At 41.4% G+C, this 19549-nt stretch overlaps 1 protein-coding gene across 2 annotated transcripts in view; it reads left to right on the top strand.

Annotated features, from left to right (window-relative positions):
• The first annotated feature begins 3385 nt into the window (after positions 1-3385).
• The window catches only part of TGFBRAP1 (transforming growth factor beta receptor associated protein 1), a 60955-nt gene continuing 44791 nt past the window's right edge, over positions 3386-19549 (top strand). Inside the window, exon 1 of one of the 2 annotated variants that reach the window (XM_081068024.1) lies at positions 3386-3501. The gene's annotated coding sequence lies outside the window, so the exon portion shown is untranslated. The remainder of the gene's footprint in view (positions 3502-19549) is intronic. The other variant, XM_081068025.1, reaches the window with a different exon arrangement.

Genomic DNA, 19549 nt, shown 5'->3' on the forward strand with positions numbered 1-19549 from the left:
ACAAAACTTGTTTGTTACACACTTAAGTTGTAGATGGAAGTTTATTATCTATGAGTGTTCTACAGTAACCATAAATTTTTAAGTTCAGCCCGAGAGTTTTCCCTCCACTCAAAGATGGTGGGGGTTTAATTGTTAACGTGTTTATTTGTTACCTATAGTTGACAAGAACAAAGCTGAGGGAAACCAGCAGACAGCCTTGCCTGGCATCATCACCTCATTAGGTTAGGAGTTCCCCCAGGACAGGGCCATGTATTTCCCTTAAATCTCCCACCTGGTCACTGGCATGCACAGTGCTTGCACTTAGTAGGTACTTAATAAATGGTTTTGAATGAATCATAGAATGTATACTGAGAACTTTGAGTGTTGATTCCTCTTTCTTAGTGTAATATATCAAATATATATATAGTGTAATATGTCAAAAATATATCTGAGCATAATTCAAAGAGCTTCAAAGTGAATGTAATGATTTAAAAAATATTTCACATTTTAGACCCATGTTTTTAGCTATTTGGAACCACAGTTCTGCTTTGAGTTTCAAATAACTACCATAATAATTTATTATATTTTTTATTATTGTCCTTTCTCATTCTTTTTATAATCAGATCATCATAAAGATGCATTCACAGACTTAAACTCCCTACCAGCTTTCTTGTAAAACCCATCTCATAGGACACTTGTTTCATGTGTTCCTTGAAACTGTCTCTTACATCTTTGGGTTCTCAGCACCCAGCACGGTGCCTGATACACAGTATAAGAGCAGTAAGTGTGTGCTGAAAGAATATGAATAAATATTTCTAGATCCTCAGGCACTTCCTAACTGAGGTGTCTCCTGTCACCTAGGATCTGGTTAGGAGGGTAGTTCTTCCACATACCCCACTAAATCAGTGGTTCTCAAAATTGAGTGAGCTTTAAGTTAAAGTCACCTGGAGAGCTTGTAAAAAAACGGTGTGCTGGGCCCCACCCCCAAGTTTCTGACTTAGGAAATGTGGAGTGTGGGCATTTCTAACAAATTCCAAGGTGATGTTGGTACTGCTAACCGTAGTCGCACCACTGAACTGAAGTAAGCTGCTTGAGGGCAGGGGTTGTGTCCTCCTTGTTTTAGTATCCCCAGCAGCTTCTACCGTAGGACCTGGTACCTAGAAGCTCTTCAAGAAATAGTTGATTTGATTAACAGTTTAAGAAGTATATTTTACTGAATCTAGATTACAAGTCTATGAATATATGTGTATACATCATTAAATGAGAATACATATAAAAGCTGTTAAAACATGGCCCGTATTAAGCTATGTTTGCTAAAAATAATAAATGTAACCTTTGTTTAACCTCATCTTCTAAAAGGATACCCAAACTAGATGTTACTTTTAATAAGAGAACTTATAAATTAAAGTAACAGAATCTTAGCATTAAAAGCCTTTTTTAAAGATAACAGTTTATTAATATTGAGTATCAGGAATTTGAAAAATTGGTTGAGTGCTTCCTACGTGCAGATAGACACTGCGAGAACAAGATAGACACATTCGTCCTTAAGAGCTTACAACCAGTGAGGAACTTTAAGTGTGAGTATGTGTGTGAGGATGTTACGTTTGGGGAGTAGATGGCCACTATAAAGCATTCAGTTGTATCTATTCAATCTTCATTGATCTACTAGAATACATCTTTTTTTATATTCTATAAGATACTTTTGACATGCTTAATATGGACCCAAGGGATATTTAATAAATGTTTAGAAGTTAACAACTTTGAGGCTGGCCCGGTGGCTCAGGCGATTGGAGCTCTGTGCTCCTAACTCCAAAGGCTGCCAGTTCGATTCCCACGTGGGCCCAGTGGGCTCTCAACCACAAGGTTGCCGGTTCAACTCCTCGAGTCCCACAAGGGATGATGGGCTGTGCCTGCTGCAATAAAATTGAACACGGCACCTTGAGCTGAGCTGCTGCTGAGCTCCCGGATGTCTCTGTTGGAGCTCATCCTCTCCACCACAAGGTTGTTGGAGCTTGGGATATAACCACAAGGTTGCCTGTTTGACTCCCGATAGGGATGATGGGCTGCGCCCCCTGCAACTAGCAACGGCAACTGGACCTGGAGCTGAGCTGCGCCCTCCACAACTAAAAAGGACAACAACTTGACTTGGAAAAAAGTCCTGGAAGCACACACTGTTCCCCAATAAAGTCGTGTTCCCCTTCCCCAATAAAATCTTTAAAAAGTTAACTTTGAAAAACATATGACTTTGATATTTCTTCTTAAATATAATCAATCAAAACAACATAAGGAATTTAGAATTAGCCCTGGGGCAAATATTCCCACGCTTTTGGAATAGTTACCTACAGGTGCCTCTCACATGTGAAATAGACTCCTCAGAAAGTTCCAGGAAAAACAAATGTTTCTAGATGGGATAATGTGCACATGTGGAGCTTGCCATCTTAAAAATCCTATGGTAAATCCTTTCATAGAGGAAATAATTATTTCCAAATTATCTTTTTTTCCCTCTTTTTTTGTTAATACACATTTTTACTCCTAGATTGATTAAAGCAGAATACAAATGTTCCGTAAACTATTCAATCAATAGAATTTAATTTTATTTATATAAAAAATTCACTGTGTTGAATTCTGGGTTCTTATCTTTGCTCTGTTCTTACTACCAGGAAATTTGGGATAAGTCATTCACTTCTTTTTGCCTGTAAAATGGAGAAATTAATAGTGCCTACTTCATAAGGACAGAGAGAGGCTTAAATGGGATCATTGCTCTAAGGTCAGGCAGTCAGTAGATGTCACCTGTGACTAATGTCGTACAATTCTCTGTACCCTGCAAATGTGGCTTTTAGGCCCCGCTGGTCAGTGATTAGCGGCTCAACAATACGTTTCAGTGCCATAAGAAACACCCCAGCAAGACTTTGTCAGTCAGATGGCAGCCTGGTCAAGCATTTCCCAGGACTGATTGATTGGTGGGTGGTTGGTTAGTTGGTTGATTCATTCATTCAGCAGCTATTTCCTGGGTCCTACACTACATCCAGCCTGTTTTGATGTTAGAAATAGGAGTGGTGAGCAAATCATACAAGGCCCGTGTTTTCAAGAAGCTCTACGTGCCGGGAAGAGGAAATACACTAATAATCATTGCTAACACTTCATGAGCATCCACCCTGTGCCAGTCAGCGTTCTAAGTCCTTTACAGGAATTAACTCATTTATCGGACCGTCCCACGAGGCAGGCGCTGTTGTGATCCCTTAGTCTAAGGGAAACTGAGGCTACGAGGGGAGCTCCACTGGGCGCTGGGCCCGGAGTGTGGTTTCTCACAGCCTAGGGACGTCCCCACGGTCGTGGGGCGCGGGGACCAACGCGCTCCCGCCCTCCCGCCGCCCGGCGGCCGCCCCACGTGACGGGAAGCGACGGCGGCGGCGGCGGCGACGGACCAGCCCAGGAGCCGCGGCCAGGAGCGGGCGGCGGGCGGCTGGGGGCCCCAGGCCGCAGGGCCGGCGCGACGGTACAGGCCGGCGCTGCGCCGCGCGGGTGAGTGCGGAGGGCGGCGGGCTGCGGGGCACGGGGCGGCGGCAGGAGCGCGCGGAAAAGGGGCTGGAGGGCGCGGCCCCGCGGAGGGGGGAGGGCGAGCGAGTGCGTGCCTGGGGGGCCGCGAGCAGGCAGGTTAGTGTGTGCGGCAGGAAGGGGGGAGAGTGCCTGTCAAATCGAAGACAGGTGTGCAAGTGGGGGGGGATCGGGGTCGGCGCACAAGTGTGCACATGTGTGTGGGCTGGGGCAGGTGTGCCCGAGCCTGGGGTCCGCGGTGCGGTCGTTGTGGCGTGGAGGAAGAAGTGGGTGCGGAGTGGGCGTGTTTGGGGCAGGGGAAGATGAGAGACCTCGTCCTTGAATTGAGGGAGGCGTTTAGTTTTCTGGAGGGCAGACTACAGCCTTGTGCCCCTTGCCCTTCCACCCCTTGTGTGGAACGGTTTTGTCGCTATAATTGATGTTTCCTGGAGCTGTTGGGATTTGAGAGCTCAGATTTCGGGTCGCGTTCGGGCCTGACTTGTTGCCCTGAACTGGGAGACGATGCAGGGTGTGTTGAGGAGGGCAGAGACACGGCTTGTTCCCAGCCCCCTTCAGCAGGGCCTGGAGCTGCCACCCCCTGCGATTTGCCTTTTCCCTGGCCTTCTGTTGGGGCAGGTGCAAGTTGGGTTTCCAGTTTGCCTCCCTCTGCGTTATATGGGGATGACTCTAAAGACAGAAGCTGTCCTTTGTCGCCTCCAGTTGTCTGCACCTATCATTGCTTCCACCCATGGACTATTGAGCAACCCTCACAAAGCCCCCCCAGGCTGTTCTGGGGGCTGTCTGGCTGCGGGAAATGGGGAATCACACAGTGCTTCTTAATGCAAATGACTGTATGGGGTGCTGGGGTCAAAACATGTCAGAGTGGGGTTTAATCCGTGGTGAAGTGCTGGTGGGCAGGCGCCTGTCTTCTGGAGGGAAGGCCCAGTCGGAAGGCACTGAGAGAAGTGTGTGAGGAGCCTTCTCTGCAGCGTGAGCGGCCTTACCTGAAGTCCAAACTCACCACAGGGAGGGGCCTGTGGGTGCCCACTACACTCTCTGGACCTGCTTCTCTGGTGCTCAGCCGGAAACTGGTGGAGAACTGAGGGCTCCCAGCGCCCTGGTCAGATAGGAAGAAACATCTAGCCAGCTGCTTCCTTTTTCTTTCCATTTCTGCCAGCCAAGCAGTCTCACAATCATTTAAGCAGCCTCTTTGGTGTGTAGCACTAGAAAGAACCCTGACCGGATCCCCTGGGAGCCTGTCTAGAACTAGCCCTTCCAGGGCCCAGTGCATCTAAGAAATGGGGACAGTGCTGCTCCATGGTGATGAGCATGGAATTGTGGGTTCAAATCCTGCCCCAGCCAGTGTTCCCCAACTCAGTTGAAAATCCCCTTTTTGACTTCTCCAAAACTTAACTACAGTCAGTCGTCCCTGGGTATCTGCCAGGGATTGGTTCCAGGACCCCGGCCGATACCGGATCCTCAAGTCCCTTATACACAAGAATTTAGACCCATGCATATGATTAGCCCTCCTTATCTGCGGTTTCCCATCTGCGCCTCAAAAATACTGTTTTCCGTCCACAGATAGGTGAATCCATGGATTTGTAACCCAGGTTTGCACAGGGCCGAGTGTGTATTTATTGAAAAAAATCCCTGTGTTAGTGGACCTGCACAATCCAAACGCATGTTGTTGTTCAATGGTCAGCTGTAATTGTTAACCCAATGAATGCTTCTCTCTGGAGTTCGACTCCTCTTGGGACCTGATCCCAATTTGCTGTACGCGTTACAGTGTATACATTTTACTAAGAAATTGAGTGATACCTTTTCCCCTCCACTGTCCACCCTGAGCAGCAGAACTCTGATCCTGGAGTTGGAGGTGGGGGGTGTCATCTACCACTGCAGGCTCCTAGGACACATCAGCCTCTGCCTAATCCCCAGTGATGGATTTGTAAGGGCCCATTCTCCTGTTATGCAGCTCCAGCTGACAAGTTTTAACAACACAGAGCTCACTGTTTTAAAAAGGCTAAATTTTCTAGGCCTTATTTGTAGCTAGCGTTTCTGCTTAGGAAAAAAGAAAGTTGTTATTATGGCTAATTTCTTCATGCTAATATTAAACATATGTGATCCTTTAAGAAAACTTGAGGAAATTTTACTTAATGAGTTAAGCGTCTTTATCTTTGATTGCAATTCTCATTAGAAATACATTAGTCATTTTTGGGGGCCAGGTGTTTGGATACTGCCAAATAATTTGGCCCATACTTTACAACTCATCTCCTCTGTGGCAAACCTGACCCATTTTTCTTTATTAAAAGAAAACATAACTACTAAATGAATGTAGAAGTAACAGTTTCATCTAGGGCCATCCCAGATGAGTCTGAGTGCTTTGTGAAGTCTTGCAAGGGATTTGGAACCAAGATCTTTTCTTGATAGTCAAGTAGCTGCTGTTGAGTAAATTAAAGATTCAAGAAAAACAATGTCGTGAAAGGACAATTGCCTAGGATCCAGTAGGCACTGGATAATTCCTTGTGGTTGTTTAAAGGTCCAGTACTGAGGAAGATGTCATAAAGGAAATGCCCTAGATACTCATACTCCCGCTCTGCTTCTCTGCCACCTTTCCCTGCCCTTCCCAAAGCCTTTCCTCAGTGATGACTGTCGATGTGACTATTTTAGGATGTATATTATATACATAGATAGACACACTATATGCGTGTAGATGTGTATACGTATACACTTATACATGTACACATTTACACATATATTTATGTATATATATTTACACATATATTTAAATAATCTAGATAGTATTACCCAGGGAAAGGATAAAAACTATGACTAGTCACATCTAGGTATGTACCAGAATAATATCAAGACGACAAGTTAGATGTTATACCTTAATTGGATTTTTTCCTTCTTTCTTAACATACTCTCTCAGGTCATGGAAACAGTTTTATTATGCTATAACTTGTCTTCTTCTGTTTCTGTCACATGAGCACGAAAGATAACATTAAATGTTTGTCAGGTAGCATCCTAATTTAAAAAAGTGGGACAAGCTGTCTGTGGTAAAAGTCAGTAAATTGGTTGTGGATTCCTGGAAAATTTCAGGATTGAGCCATGGAGCAGGTGGCTATGAGAAGTTCGAGAAGAGCCTGCGACCAGCAGGGGTGCGGTTCCATAAGAACAGCATGTGTCACATAAACATATATCCTGTTTTGATAAAATTATGAGGTTAATGGAGAAGTGTGTGAATGTATCATTCTGTATCTGAAATTTAGCAGGGCAGTACTGACGCTGAACCCCATTTGGTGAGAAGCATTTATTTGTGACAAAGGTTGTGTACAGGACAGAGGGCAGGGGCAAGCCATTTTGGAAACAGAAACCTACGTATGAGGGAGGAGAATAGGATGCCTTCTCTAGACTCAGTATGGGAAGGCCAAGGCCCTACTGATAACAAGAGTCCCTTAGGAGGCGTTACATCATCGCTTTCTTCTAAGAGAGCATCTGAAATCACACTTGCCCCCTTCGGTCAGTAGAGTGGAAGAATATGGCGTTGAAGTCAGAAACAGAAACTGGTTGGTCTCTGTTTCATCACCTGATAGCTTTGTAACCTTGAGCAAGCCACTAAAAATCTGTGTGTCCACCTCTCAGAGTAGTGTGAGAATGAAAGGAAATCATTTGTATCAAGTACATACACAGTGTCCCACCAAACCCAGTGCTCTGGGGCTCTCGAAAGGCAGCCATCAAGGCGTCGGCCACAGTCACTGGGTGTCCATCCTTCGTCCAGACTTGGAGCAGCCTCTGTCCCTGGGAAGCCAGGTGGCTCCGTGCTTAAGGGCGTGTGCTCCTGAGACAAGCTGTCTGGGCTGGGATCCCACTTCTCCATGGTCATTCAACCTTTTGAAACCTCTATTTTCTCCATTTCCTCCCTGCAGAATGGAATTATGATACTACTCGCCTCATAGGTTTGCTGTGAGCATGAAGAGAGCATTTAATGTGGAGACTGGCACATAATGAGCCTTCCAGAAGTCTTAGCTCCTTTACCATAGTGTTATTACTACCCTATCCTCCAAAGGAGCTGGAAAATGCTACAGGGGAAGCATGGCGAGTCCTGATTCCTATTTCACAAGGAGGTGACGAGCCCAGAGGCTCTGAGTGACTTGCCCAAGATCGTAAGCAGTTGGCCAAGCCCCTAGAGCTCAGGATCCCCAGGTCAATATTGAGAAGGTTTGCTTTGCACTATGCCACCTTCAGCACTGTTCACCACGTGGCCCAGGTTACCTCCGGGGCCTTGAACCTGACAGAGAGAGGGAGGGTATTTAGAGAGCCTCGCCTCTGCTCTTTCCTCGCTTCTCTTGCCCAAAGCTCTACTGCTGGCCATCAGAGTCCCTCACCTGCCTGCTTTTCCTGAAGTTGGCAGTGTATCAGATTTTGGACTCCGCAGGAGTCAGCTCACATGTACCCCAGCCCAATCTGAATTCGTCTATGAGAAGTCTTCAGTGAGCATAAGTCCCAGTCTCCTCTTGGAAATTCATTCTCAGGAGAAAAAACTTAATTTGTACATATTATTCATGTCTGTAATTTGAAGCTAGAACACTAAATTGAGAAAAATCACCTCCAAAAGTAACTGTGAAAAAAAGATCGTGCAATGGCCCCAGCATCCCAAGGCCCTAAGGGGCATTCTGTTGGGCTGCTGGCCACTGCCTGTTCCATTTTCTCTCTTTCAGGTACTGACACTCAGATCATTCTGAATGTCTCCTTTCATGATAGATTACACTAAGGCAAGTTAATAAACCAACAACTGTGATTACGTTGATCTTTGTATTTTAACTTTTGAAGTAGCTTTGGGCTTACTAAAGAGATGAAAACTAATAGAGCTCGCATAAACTCTTTACTCAGCTTCCCCCTCTGTTGACATCTTGTACGACCATAGTATGGTGATCAGAACTAATAAGTGAGTATCAGTACTGTTAACCAAACTACAGACTGCATTCGATTTCACCAGTTTTCCCACTAGCGTCCTTTCTGTCCCACAATCCTGTTTCTGATCCAGTTTCCCCACGTCACATTTAGTCGTCCTGTCTCCTGGGTTTCTAACCTGTGACAGTTCCTCAGTCTCTCCTCTTTTCTCATGACCTTAATACTCTTGAGGAGAGTCAGGGATTTTGTAGAATGTCCCTCAGTTTGGGGTACTCTGGCGTTTTCTCATGATTGGGTTGTGGTGACTTCCCCCCCCCCCCAAGAATACCACGGTGGTGATATGACTCGATTACGTTTGAATTTAATGTTGGGCTCCACTCTGTCTCCCTGAAGCAGCAGGAGCAACTGGAATGAGACTACCCTGGTTCTCAGGAAGTTCGCTGGTGCCCAGGCCCCAGTAAGCAATTCTCCCTCTCTGTGTCCCCCACCCCCCTGCGACCTGGGACATAAATGTCCTCTTGTTCCCTGTTATGTTTCTCTGTTGTTTCCACATGCCCAGTCCCCTAATTATTCTGTTACGTTACCTTGAGGATTTAGGATCTTTTTCTGAGGCGCCAACGGCAGCTGGAAAAACAAAAATGTCAAGCCTTCTTGAACACACATACTCAAATTAGGTTTGTGACCTCAGAGCCTGTAAGTCGTATCAAACCTCATCTGACTTTAGAGAGGCCGCTAAGATAATTCCTACTTTTTTTTTTTTATCGAGATGATGTCTATTGTAGTTACAGTCAATTTATAGCCTCAGAAGAGAGCTAATTGGCCCCCAAACCACCAAAATTCATCTTTTAGGTGCTAACTAAAGTTTGAGATGCTGATGGGGTTTTATTAAGTGTGTTAATTCTGCAGGCTGTGAAGGTGATTGTCAGAGAGCCAGTGAAGTCCCCTACAGGAATTGGAGGAGTTTAGCAGTTTGATTTTTGTAGAGGACATCAATTAACATTTTCTTTTGCTAATTTAGCATGAAGAGCATCTAAAGGTAGCTGCAACGAAAGAACTTTTGCTAGCAGTGTTTGCCTTTTCCCACCCACTAAAGAATTTTGAGTCTGATTGGGCTATTCATTCAGTCAGGAACATAGCATAGGCCAAAGGAAAAAATACATCCAGTCATACCTCTACCTGTCCTGCTCGATACCTGTTGACAGGGTGGCCAGGAGAGGAAAGATGAGTGCGGGGCTGGGCCTGTGTCAGGGAGGAGGAGAGGAAGATCAGAGTTTGTGCTCATTGCCACGGGGATGCAAAAACAGAGGTGGGACACTGGGCAGCAGGTCTCTTAGTAACTGCCCACACCATTTCTGCTTTATTATAAGTTGACGTGAGCCAGGCTGATGCGAACCCAGCTAAGTCCTCCACTTGACTTCTGGACTGTCCCAATCCAGGCGTCAGGTCAGTCCCTTCACTGGAACCGCTAGAAAACTGGCCCCTGAACTGGCTTCTAAGTTTTCCTCCCTTAAACGTCATTCAGGATCAGCCTAAAATAACATGGGGAGTAATACAAGGTGTCCTGCCGTGTTGCAGAGTGCTCCTTTCTGGCCCCTTTCCCTTCTCCCCCTCCCCCATGATTTCCCTCAGCTCTGTCCTCTGCACGTCAGCTTTTTCTCCTGATCATATGGGGCCAACACTGGGACCCGGCGACCTGGAGCTGAAAAGAACTGAAGACCCTTGGGAGGGCCTGTATTCTCCCTGAGCCTTTCCCAAGAGTGGAAGAATGTATGACAACTTTTGTTCATTGCCTTAGAGGTTTGTTTTTTAGCACGGATGTTTTCAGTTTTCTTGAAGATGTTCCCCTGTAGTGGCTATTGGTATCGGTCTGTGGCTCCCTGGTCTTCATAAGCACATCTACCCAGGTTAATTGAGAAACTTTTTAAGAAACATTTTTTTTCTATAAAAGGAAAGAAAGTGGCACAATGTAAACTTTTAACAATTCACTGTGTTTATAGAAATAACTGCAAACCACAGGAAGATTCAAAGAAAACAAGCCCCTTTCACCTAACACCCAGTGGAGCTTCATGTCCAACCCACGCCCACTTGCAATGTGAGCTTTGACCCCTCCAATGCTCCTGCTTTCCATACAAGGGAATGCAGTAGGTCCATGAGAATGAGGCAGAGTTTCTTATTTTCATTAAAGTCAACCAAACCATTGTAGCCGATGGTAACTGTTTTCTGACTGATGGTTTTGTCCCTTGCAAAGGTGCCCAGGGAGGAGTTTTGCTCAGGGTCCCTTCTGACAACAGGTTGGTTTGCAGAGTACCTCGGACACTTACACACTTAGGTAGATAACCAGCTCTTTTGAACTCAAGGAGCTATGAACTCGATCATTCAAAACTGAACGTAGCTAATGAAATGAGTGCCTGATGTGGAACAGTAGCTGTAATTTCTCTTTGTAAGTAACAGAGGTAAAGTTGTCTGAGATTCAGTTTGTGAGGGCGTCACATCTTCTGCTGAGTTTGGAGTTTATCTTCTAGGCAGTGGCATGCTTTCCGAAGCGTTTTAAAGAGGACATGATGATGTCTCGGGTGACGTCCTCATGCCTGGACATCCTCATGTATTTATTGGCTTTGAATCTGGCCTGACTTTGGTCCAAACATTGGAGTGACCGTTTGATCTCCACTCACTTATAATGGACTATCAGAAACTCAAAAAAAGGTTAATATCAAATGTGACAATACCGTGTTTCCCCAAAAATAAGACTTAGCCAAACAATCAGCTCTCATGAGTCTTTTGGAGCAAAAATTAATATTAAGACCCGGTCTTATTTTACTGTAAGATAAAACTGGATATAATATAATGTAATACCGGGTCTTTTTTTACTATAAGATCGGGTATAATATAATGTATATAATATAATACGTAATATAATAGCGGGTCTAATACTAATTTTTACTCCAAAAGACGCATTAAAGCTGATTATCCGGCTACGTCTTATTTTCGGGGAAACACGGTAGCGAATGTATCTCTAGGTAGAGTGTTCTTTTTAAAATATAGATGAAGAATTAATCTTTAGCCTGTTCACAGGAAAGCACTTCCTGTTATAGGCCTATAATACCCATTGATGAGTTGAGTTTTTACCCTCTCAAGTGTTGACTCTCTGGTGCACTTTCAGCTCCCTAGGGCCCCAAAGAGTCTGTTTCAAATAATTCTGAAATGTGAGGTTTTTGCAGACCCCGAGTACACCATGCTCATCTTAAGGTTGCCTTTATATTATGTGCACATTCTGTGATAGGAGATAACAGAGTGTCCTCCTTTGGTTCAAGAATAATAATTACTGGTGAAGATCCCATCTTAATAAAATGCCACTTTGTCATAGCATTCTTTTAGCAGAATATATTTCTGTCTCAGATGAGGAATCTATGTAAATACTTTTCTTTAATCTTGTAGTGTTAGATCTACAAGGCAATCAGTTAACAATTAGTAACAGTCTTGAACTGGCTGGAAAATAAGAGCAGAGATGCTTTTGTGGCCGTGGAAGCTGAAGCTGAGTCGAGGACCCAGAGGTAAGAGGGTGACCTCTTGGAGGCTGTGACCTCTGACAGTGCAAACACAGACCCAGCGCAGGGCACCTGCCACCCTCCTGGGCACTCTGCCACATGGTAGTGTTTTCCTCCATCTAAGAATAACCCTGGGGGATTTATGGAAATACCTGCTGGGACGCCCTATGTTGGACTTTGGAAATATGGGTACAGTGTAAACTCTGCAGTAGATTTAGATGGAAGGAAATCACTTACGTATATTACAAATGTTTCCATTAAATGAAATTTTAAACAAGGAACATGCACTTTGTGAATCCAGCCAAGTTTATTAAACTGAAGTTCTGTGTCTATTTCCAGGGTAAGCTAGTTTGGGGAAATATTTTATTTTTATTTATATATATATATATATATATATATATATATATACACACACACACATATATATAATGTAATGTATATAAAGTATGTATATATAAAATGTATTTTATTTTTATATATATTTTTATACACACACACACACACACACACACACACAGAGGGTGCCAGAAAAATGCATACACATTTTAAGAAAGGAATAAACTGTATTAAAATTACGTTGATGGTAGCCACTTGAGCACCTCTTGTAATTGCAAAAGTCAAATGTGACTTGTATTCGTCTTTTGTTATCGGTATATATTGAGTATTACAACTTTAATACAGTTTTTTTCTTTCTTAAAATGAGTATAGATTTTTTTGGCACCCTCTGTATACACACACACACACACACACACACACACACACACTTGTACATAGCAGGGGTGCCAAAAAAATGTATACAAGTGGACACTTTGGTCAACGTTGCTCAAACAGTAGTTCACTGTGATCAGAAGTCTGGACGCTGATGGTAACCTCTTTGAGCACCTCTTGTAATTGCAGAAGTCAAACGTGACTTGTATTCATCTTTTGTTATCGGTATATATTGAGTATTACAATTTTAATACAGTTTTCCTTTCTTAAAATGTGTATATATTTGGCATCCTCTGTATATGTGTGTGTATAATTAATATTTAATACATTTAAAAGTATATTTATGGTCTTCATAAGATATAGAAAATAATAACAAAAGCAACCTCAGCTTAAGAAACGGAGCGTGGGGCGGCGGGTTAGCTCAGTTGGTTAGAACATGGCGCTCTTAACAACAAGGTTCCCGGGTGATCCTTACGTGAGCCACTGTGAGCTGCGCCCTCCACAACTAGATTGAAACAACTACTTGAATTGGAGCTGATGGGTCCTGGAAAAACTCAGTGAAATAAATACGTTTAAAATAAATAAGTTTTTTTTTAAAAAAAGAAAGAAACAGCATTAATGAATGCCTTTGAAACCTTGTGTACCTCTGTCCCTGATCCTATCCTCCCTGGATTTGTGTTTCTCATTCCCTTACTTTTCTTAAATGTTTCAGTATAATCCCTAACATTATATTAGTTGCATTTTCATGGTTTTGAGCCTTCCAAAGCCTTGTCTGTTCAGTATATATAGTGTGCTGCACGTCCCTGCCCCTCCTTGTAGGGAGCTGCCCTATAGCAATCCATCCTGTAGGGGAAACTTGAGTTCTTTCCAGGTTTCCCGTCTCAAACAAGATGGCTTTCATCTTCCTTGTTTTGTCCTGGCGCACAGAAATTCCCAGGCGTATACCTAGAAGCAGAACCACTGGCTTACTCAGTCATGTCAAGGGCTTCCCAGATGAATCACAATGGTCTTGCCAGTTTGTGGAGAGTTTTCATTGCTCCATGTTCTAGCTCACACTTGATGTCATCAGGTTTCAGTTGTTTGGTCAATTTAGTAGGTTAAAGAAAGTATTCTTGTAGCTATAATTTGCAATCCCAGTTTAAGCAGGTTGAACATTCTTTCATGGCTATTGCCCATTTATATTTCCTCTTCTGTGAGAAGCCTGCTCATGAATTTTGCTCATTCTTCTCTTAGATTATTGTTACTTTCTTTCTATAGCAGTTCCCTCTATCATCCAAGTATCTTTTTTGTCAGATATCTGATGTCAGTGTCTTCTCCCCCACCCCCATAGTTTTCCCCATCTTAACTTTTTTACTTTCTTTATGGTATCTTTTGAAGAACAAAGGTTTTACATTTTAATGTGAATGAATTTCTCTTTTCCCCTAGTGTTCGTGCTTTTCTTATATTTTATCTTAGAAATTCTTCCCTCCCCTAAGGTCATAAACCTATTTCTTCATATTTTCTTTACAAAGTTTGAAAGTTAGGCCTTCTATACTTGAGAATTTTAATTCACCTGAAGTAACTTTGATGCATCTTTTAATTTTTTTCTAGATGTCCAGTTGTCCCAGCACTGCTTTGGATCATATCAATCCTCTTACACACCTCATGATATGCAACCCCACTCTTGTTATGTTTCAGGGTTCTGTATATGCACAGTCTGTTTCTGGGCACCCAGATATTTTCTCCTGGTCTCACATCGTACCAGTACCACGTTATCTTAATAACCACGGCTTGACATTACATATTATCTGTTGAATCAAGGTCCCTTATATTATCTTTTTCTTAAATCCTACTTTTTTGGGCCTTCTCTGCCATATGAGTTTTATAATCTGCTTGTTGAGTTACACACACACGCGCGCGCACACACACACACACACACACACACACCTGTTAGAGTTTTTATCAGAATTACAGTTTTTCTCTGGGTCACTTAGAACTTTTCATTGAAGCATAATTTGCATATGGTAAAATACACAGAACCTAAATGCACAGTTCAGTGAATTTTGATAAATCTATACACCTGTGTAATTATTACCTCATACAAGATACAGAATATTTCTAGTACCCCTTTCCATTTAGTCATCCCTTTCTCTCTGTAAGCACTTTTCTGATTTCTGTCACTATAGATTGCCTACTTTTGAACTACATATAAAGGGAAAATACAGCATGTATATGGTTTCTTTCATTCAGTGGTTTTGAGATTAGATTCATCCATGTTGTTGACTTTATCAGTTTATTCCTTTTTTATTTACAAATTTTATTCCACTGTATAAATGGTTACAGTAGGTAAAACGGAGCTGTTTCCTGTTTGGGGCTATTATGAACAGGCTGCTGCGCACATTCTCGTACAAGTCTTTTTGTGAATATGGGTATCTACAGAAGAGAAATGGAAACACTTAAGAAAGGAATTGTTGGGTAGCAGGATAAATACATGCGTACTTTTATTTAAAAAACAACAGATTTCCAAAGTGATGAAACATTTTATATTCCTTCCTTCCACCAAAATATGCAGTTTCTAGTTGTTGTTCATCTTCCCTAACATTTAGTGTTGTCCGTCTTTTTAATTGTAGCCATTCTAATGGATGTGAAATGGCAATCTCATTGTGGCTTTGGTTTGTAGGAGTTTTTTTATATTCTGGATATGACCCCTTTGCCATATATATTATTGCTAATTTTTCTCCCAGTCCGGGACTTGCCTGTTCATTTCCCTAATGGTATCTTTCCATGGACACAATTTTTTAATTTTTATAAAATCCAATTTAACAACTTTTTCTTTAATGGTTAGTGCTTTTTGTATCCTAGGACATTATTACGAGGTCAGACAATTAAGTTTGTGAACTCATCCTAGAAAAACTGCTACATACCTGATTACTGAATATCACTATGGTCACCTTTGAAGTGCTTCCCTTGGGAAGCTATGCACCGACTCCAGGGCCTAATCCAAAATTGCCCTTCAAAGCATATTTGGAACTCTTTTTCTGGAATGGCCATCAGAGCTGTCGTCATATTACCCTTGATGTCCTGAATGTCATCAAAAATATCTTCAATATTTCCTTTATCTTCAGGTAAAGAAGGAAGTAACTGGGGGCCAGACCAGGTGAATAGGGAGGGTATTCCAATATAGTTATTTGTTTACTGGCTAAAAACTCCCTCACAGGCAGTGCTGTGGGAGCTGGTGCATTGTCGTGATGCAAGAGCCATGAATTGTTGGCGAAAAGTTCAAGTCGTCTGTTTCACGCAGCTTTTTCAGTGCTTCCAAATAGTAAACTTGGTTAACCGTTTGTCCAGTTGGTACAAATTCATAATGACTAATCCCTCTGACATCAAAAAAGTTTAGCAATATCCTTTTGACTCTTGATTTGGACTGACGGAACTTTTTTGGTCGTAGAGAATTGGCTGACGTAGAGAATTGCGCTTTGACGCTTTGTTTTAGGGAACACCTGTGTTCCATCACCAGTGATACATGGCCCAAAATATCATCTTGCCTCTCCAAGACCAGTAAGGCCTTGGCAAACTTCAGCTCTCCTTTGCTTTTCTTCATCAGTGAGCTCTTTCAGGACCATTTTTGCACACACTTTTCTCATGCCAAGATTTTCAGTTAAGATTTTCATAACTGTTTCTCTATAGATGTTTAACTGGTCTGCTATGCTTCTCATAGTCAGCCGACTATTTTGACGCACAACTCAATGAATTTTGCAATGTTTTCGTCAGTTCTGCTCGTTACTGATTGCCCTGACCTCTCTTTAACAGTAACACTTTCTCTCCCCTCAGAAAAACATTTAATCCATTTGTACACTGCCGTTTTCTTCATGGCATTATCCCCATAAACTTGGACTAACATGTCCCTGATTTCACTTACACTCTTGCCAAGTTTAACAAGAAATTTAATGTTTGTTCATTGTTCTAATTCAAGCTCAGACATTCTCAACAATAATAAACACGACTCAGAAAGACATCACCACATGTCGACACGAACACAGCTGTGAGTCATTGATATACCAAGGTTATGAAACTTTACGGAGCTGTTTGCACAGTGCTGCCAATATAAGGGCACGGTGGCAAGTTCATGAACTTAATTGTCAGAGCTGTATACTGTTACTTGTTTACTTTTCTAGTCCTATTTTTTAAATGAGATTGGGACACTCTTGGGAAATGGAACAGTGCCTTATAAATTTTTTTTTGACCTTTAGAGGTGCTTGTTGCATATGTAATGTTATTGTTATTTAAACTATTGTCCACGAATGTACTAATATTTTCTAATCTCTTTCCCTAACTAAATATGTATTTTATAATTTGAGGAAAATGTAAAATATTGATCTTTTAAATTATAACATGCTTTTAAGGTGACATTCCAACAGAAAGTTAGTTTAAATTTCAGATCAGTTTGTCATCACACAATAAAGTATGAACTTTACACCTTAACAAAATTTTATTTTATTACCTTGTTAAAACCTCTCTGAATTCAGACTGTAGTAAGTTAGACTTAATACAGGAAGGTATAGCCTAAAGTTATCTTTTTATGATTCATATTTTATCTAAGTAAATTTATCACGGGAACTATAATAGATCACAAGAGAAAATTTTTCCACAGCTTGAAGGAATAAACCGTTGTTGAAGTACCAGAATGTAGCTTTGTCAGCTTTCATTGACCTCTATGTAAGTCAGTTCCACATACTTCGAAGTTTATAATACAGTATTGTTTGTAGTCACTATGATTTGCATTAGCTCTCCAGGACTGACTTACCTAGTAGTTCCAAGTGTGTGCCGTTACACATGTCCCCAAATCCCCCAACCTCTGCTAACCACCATTCTCTTCTCTGTTTTTATGAGTTTGGCCTTTTTTGGACTCCACATATGAGTGATATCATAGTATTTGTCTTTCTCTATCTGATTTATTTCACTCAGCATAAGACCCTCTATGTCCATCCATGTTGTCACAAATGGGAGAATTTCCTTCTTTTCCATGGCTGAATACTATTCCACTGTGTGTGTGTGTGTGTGTGGGTGTGGGTGTGTGTATCAAGAGTGTTATCCATTCATCTGTCAGTGGACACTTAGGTTGTTTCCATATCTTGGTTATTGTGAATAATGCTGCAGTAAACATAAGAGTACATATATCTCTTCAAACTCAAGAAATAGAATTGCTGGATTATATGGTGGTTCTATTTTTATTTCTTTTGAGGAAACCTCACATTGTTATCCATAGTGGCTACACCAATTTACATTCCCACCAACAATATACAAGGGTTCCCTTATCTCCACATCCTCTCCAACACTATTATCTTTTGTCTTCTTGATGATAGCGATTCTAACAGGTGTTTTCAATTGCATTTCCCTGACAATTACGTAGTGATTTAAGCATCTTTTCGTATACCAGTTTGCCATTTCGATCTCTTCCCTGGAAAAATGTCTATTTAGTTTCTCTGCCCACTTTTTATCACATTGTTTGTTTTTTGTTGTTATTGATTTGTATGAGTTCGTTATATATTTTGGAGGTTCAACCCTTATCTGATACATGATTTACAAATATTTTCTCCCATTCCGTAAGTTGCCTTTTTTATTTTATTGATTCTTTTGTTGTGCAGAGCTTTTTAGTTCAATGTAGTCCCACTTGTTGATTTTTGCTTTAGTTGCTTGTGCTTTTGGTGTCACCTCCAAAAAATCATCACCCAGGCGATTATCAAGGAGTTTCTTCCCTATTTTTTTTCCCCCAGGAGTTTTATGGTATCAGTTATATTTAAGTCTTTAATCCATTTTGAGTTAATTTTGGTGGTTGGTATAAGATAGGGGTCCAATTTCATTTTTCTGCATGCAATTATCCAGTTTCCCCATCACCATTTGTTGAAGAGACAGCTCTTTTCCCATTGAGTATTTTTGGCTCCCTTGTCAAATATTAGTTGACCATGTAAATGGAGATTATTTCTGTGCTCTCTATTCTGTTCCATTGAACTATGTGTCTGTTTTTATGCCAGTACCATATTTGTTTTAATGACCATAGCTTTGTAGTATAGTTTGAAACTATATTTCCTAAATGAGGAAGTTTCACGCCTCTGGCTTTGTTCTTTTTCATAATTACTTTGACTATTTGGGGTCACCTGTGATTCCATACAGGTTTTAGGATTATTTTTTCTATTTCTGTAAAAAGTGCCATTGGAATTTTGATAGGGATTACATTGAATCTATAGATGGCTTTGGGTAATATGCATATTTTAACAATATTCTCCCAATCCATGAACATGGATATCCATTTGTTTGTGTCTTCTTCAATTTCTTTTATCAAGGTATTCTTGTTTTCATTGTATATGTCTTTCACTAAGTGGTTAATTTTATTCCTAAGTATTTATTGTTTTTGATGCTATTGTAAATAAATAAGATAGTTTTTAAAATTTACTTTTCAGATGTTTTATGTAGAAACAACGAATTTCTGTATGTTGATTTTTATATCCTGCAACTTTACTGATTTTTTTGATCAGTGCCAACAGTTTTTTTATTGAGTTTGTAGGATTTTCTGTGTATAAGATCATAACGTCTATAAATAATGACAATGTTACTTCATTATTTCACACTTGGATGCCTTTTATTTCTTTGTCTTGCCTATTTTTCTAGATAGTACTTCTAGTACCATGTTGAATAGCAGTGCTGAGATTGGGCACCTTGCTTTGTTCCTGATCTTAGAGGAAAAGCTTTCAAATTTTCACTATTAAATATAATGTTAGCTGTTGGTTTGTCATATATGGTCCTTATTATGTTGAGGTATGTTCCTTTTATACGCAATTTGTTGTTGGTTTTAATCATGAAAGGACGTTGTACTTTGTCAAATGCTTCTTCTGCAT

Source organism: Rhinolophus hipposideros, assembly GCF_964194185.1.
Source record: "Rhinolophus hipposideros genome assembly, chromosome: 12".
Lineage (NCBI taxonomy): Eukaryota > Metazoa > Chordata > Mammalia > Chiroptera > Rhinolophidae > Rhinolophus > Rhinolophus hipposideros.